The sequence below is a fragment of the Tachyglossus aculeatus genome, chromosome 8 (genome assembly GCF_015852505.1).
Source record: "Tachyglossus aculeatus isolate mTacAcu1 chromosome 8, mTacAcu1.pri, whole genome shotgun sequence".
NCBI lineage: Eukaryota > Metazoa > Chordata > Mammalia > Monotremata > Tachyglossidae > Tachyglossus > Tachyglossus aculeatus.
In genome coordinates this window covers 34,306,371-34,309,623 of record NC_052073.1, presented here as the reverse complement: position 1 = coordinate 34,309,623, position 3,253 = coordinate 34,306,371, and the positions used below count along the sequence as shown (strand labels likewise).

At 45.0% G+C, this 3,253-nt stretch overlaps 1 pseudogene; it reads left to right on the top strand.

The window, feature by feature from the left end:
- Window positions 1-943: 943 nt before the first annotated feature.
- Window positions 944-1,883, top strand: LOC119931314 (annotated as a pseudogene).
- Window positions 1,884-3,253: the final 1,370 nt, after the last annotated feature.

Below are 3,253 nucleotides of genomic sequence, written 5' to 3'. Positions count from 1 at the left end.
AAGCACCGTACAAAGCACTTGGGACAGTACAATACAAGAGAGTTGGCAGACACATTCCCTGCTCACAGTGAGCTTCTATCTCACACATTTCCCTTCCCCAGGGCTCTACTTTTCCTATATCCATCGTGCTGTCTGGTCTTTGCTCCTCAGCCTCTCAAGGAATCCCAGGTCTCAGGTCCACCCTCTTCTGATTCTTCAGTCAGCATTTTCTGAGGCCAGGGCAAAAGGCCTTCCAGTCGACATGATGGTTTTCCTACCCCTGGGATAGTTGCCTGACTTCACAGGGATCTTTACCTCTTAACCACTTTTCTAATCCCCTGCCTCCCCAGGATTTGCTCAGTCCATCTCTAAATCAAAATGTTTGAGGGGCATCCCAATTAATCAGCCCCTTCCCCTTTTCTCAGTTTTCCCCTGAGATGGCTGTGACCATCTTACTGAGTTACCTCTTACCTTTTACTGAATTCAATTACCTGTCCCTCAGGGAGGAGGTCATCAGGAGTGAGCTACTACCAGCTCTAGCAACGTCTGATGGTCTTCCTCTCTGACCACTTCGTGTGAGGTTAGCTTGAGTGACTGACTCATCCTGGCACATCAGTGCAGTCTGTAAGAAGGTTTAGGCCCAGTAGGCCCATGGAAAATCACTCTTTGCTGGGGGTAAGAGAACATGACACCTGTTAAGGGGAAATTGTGCCCTACTCATTTGCTGGAGTTATTTGAATGGACCAGTTAGTACATAGATTTGATTTTCATAGGGCCTTTGACATACAAATTGACCGTGGCATAACTGAATAAACATGACTATTCCCTACCAATTTGACTGAAATACTCAATTCTTTCTGGATCCTTTGCCAATTTTCTTTGCAGCTCCAGGAATGAAATTCTCACAGTCTCTGGCCCATCCTTCTTCCTCCAGTGTTGCTGCAGATATTTGTATCAAGAAGCAATGAGCATTGATGTGGCTCAGGAACTGTTTCCTCTTCCAGAACGGCGTGGGTATCATCGGGAACTCCCTTCTCAACATGCTTTACCTCTCCTCGTTCCTCCTGGGTTCCAAACCAAAGCCCACAGACCTGGTCATCATTCACCTAGCTCTGGTCCACACCGTGATGCTTCTTACAAGATGGATCACCACAACAGCAGGAATACTGGGGCTGCGGCTTGTACAGACCAATGCTGAGTGTAAGCTGTATGCCTATGTCTACCGTGTCACCCGGGGCCTCTCCATCTGTACCACTTCCCTACTGAGCATGGTCCAGGCAATCACCATCAGTCCTACCACCTCTTACTTCTTCCAGTTCAAAGTTCAGATCCCAAACCTCATCCTCCCAGTCTTAGCCATCTTGTGGATTCCAAACATGCTGATAAGCACCAACCTTTTGTACCAAGTGGTCGCTTCACATAATGCAACTACCATAGAGGGCAATTGTTACATCATTCCCATAAACACTCTTCTCCAGGGGCTGATTCTCACCCTCATGGCTCTCCGTGACATTCTCTCTCTGGGGCTAATGAGCTGCTCTAGTGGCTACATGGTCCTTCTCCTGCGTCAACATAGGCACCAGGTCCAGCATCTCCATAGTACCAGACAGGCCCCTGAAACATCACCAGAGAGACGAGCCACCAAGACCATTGTGCTGCTTGTGAGCTACTTTGTAGTCTTCTACTGTGGAGACTTTGTCCTTTCCCTGTTTCTAGCTACATCCATGAAGAATAATGTCATCCTCTTGAATACTAACATGTTTGTGGTCAATGGATATGCCACTGTCAGCCCCTTTGTCTTGCTCACCTGTGACACAAGAGTCATCAAATTCCTGGGTGATTTTCTGGGGAATAAGACCCGAAAGTCTTCTCAAACCACGCTGCTTTCTGCAAATCCTCTTTGATATGGGAACTCAGTGATGATCCTGTGTTTCAACCAAGGAAGACCATGGAAAAGCAATAACACTATTAAACGAAGGACATTCATAGCTGTAGTCCCTGGAGATAATCAGGGTTTCATTAGTGCATGAGTGTTTGCAGTACTGATAATTTCTACTCCTCTAGAAGCTTTCCCAGACTCCTGGCTAGGGTCCCTCCATCTCCTATTTTGCTTTGCTAGATCTTTATGTAACATTCGATGGCTTGATCTGTGCTCAGCATGTTCTGTCTCCTCAGTTGATCTTTATCTGGATAGCAGCCTGACCTAACTGTGCTGGGATTCAGAGGGCATGGACTCTTATTCCGGCTCTGTCACTTCCCTGATGTGTGACCCTAGATAAGTCACTTAGCACTTCTGTGCCTCTGCTTCTTCCACTCTATGTAGATTCAATATAATTTGTCCCTCCTACTTAGATTATGAGTTCCCTGTAAGGCAGAGACTGTGCCCAACCTGATTAACTTGTACCTACCCCAGCAGTTTGACCCAGAGGAAACACTTAACAAAGACCATATCGTTATTATCACCAGAAGTATGGTATTATTATTATTATTATTTTTATTCTAACAGAAACCACTTGAGTCCCATGGAGTTGCCAGATTTTCATACTCCCTCATTTCTCCTCATCCTTTGTCATCTTCCCCATTTTCCTCCCTGAAAGCAGAATGCAGAGACAAAGAGTTTACTAAAGACAGAGATAATAACAATAATAATAATAATAATAATAATAATAATAATAAAATTAACTGTGGTATTTGTTAAGTGCTTACTATGTGCCAGGCACTATACTAAGCACCGGGATGAATACAAGCAAATCAGGTTTGGACACAGACCCTGCCCTACACTGGGCTCTCAGTGTCTTAATCCCCATTTTACTGAGGCAAAGATAAGTTAAGTAACTTGTCCAAGGCCACACAGCACAGAACCCAGAACCTCTGTCTCCCAGGTTTGTGCTCTTTCCACTAGGCCAATAGGCCACACCACAGCAAACCAGTATTTACCATATAGCTAATATTGCAAGTGAATATCACTCCATTTCTTAATGTATGTCTTTTGGTCTCCATGCAGTTTGTACATGGCAAACTGAGGACACAGAAAGGCTTACTTTTTTCATTCTCCTAGGCATTGTTCTGTACAATAAATAGTTTTGAATGAATGATTCCTGAGAATGAATCAGTCATTCCTGCCCCTCCCCATGCATTAATGCTTTCACAGTAGAAATTTGGCTTTTTTCGGGGGGTCCAAAGAATCACAGTGGCAGAACCACATAGACCATTGCCCTCTCCAGTTGTTCCAGATGTTTAGCTCCTTCTTCAAATCCCCTGTCCCTGCCTCCCC